Here is a 549-nt window from a genome sequence, read left to right as displayed (position 1 = left end):
TCATGTGCGTGTTTTAATGTGTTTGTGTATGGTTATGTGTACGTGTTGTGTATGTTTATGGGTAACAATGTGTGCATTTATGTATAACTCTGTGTGTTCGCATGTAAATGTGTGTGTGTGCTATGCGTTAGTTAATTTGTGTTGAATATGTGTTTATGCAAGTGAAAGTGTGTGTGTTTGTGTGTGTGTGTGTGTGTGTGTTAGTGCTTCTGTTTTATTTAAGGGTGTGTTTATTTTTGCTGTCATATTAATGGTGCTGTGGTTCTGACAATGACGGTGTGTATTATATTCTGGGTATGCGTAATATCTTGTGTCAGTGTGTCAATGTGTGTGTTTATGTGTAAGTCGCTGTGTGTTTATGTGTAAATCCGTGTTGTGTTTATATGTAAGTGTGAACTTCCACAAAAACATACACTACTAACGTTTCCACGCATTCTTCCTCGCTCTGTGTAAATGTGTTCATTGTGAGACACAATGTGACATCAGCTGACGGAATGCAACAAATGAATCGATGGGCATCTCTCTCTGGTGACATTGAGGGGTACAATG

This window comes from Pristiophorus japonicus, chromosome 23, assembly GCF_044704955.1.
Source record: "Pristiophorus japonicus isolate sPriJap1 chromosome 23, sPriJap1.hap1, whole genome shotgun sequence".
Taxonomy (NCBI): domain Eukaryota; kingdom Metazoa; phylum Chordata; class Chondrichthyes; family Pristiophoridae; genus Pristiophorus; species Pristiophorus japonicus.
This window is presented reverse-complemented; position numbering follows the sequence as displayed.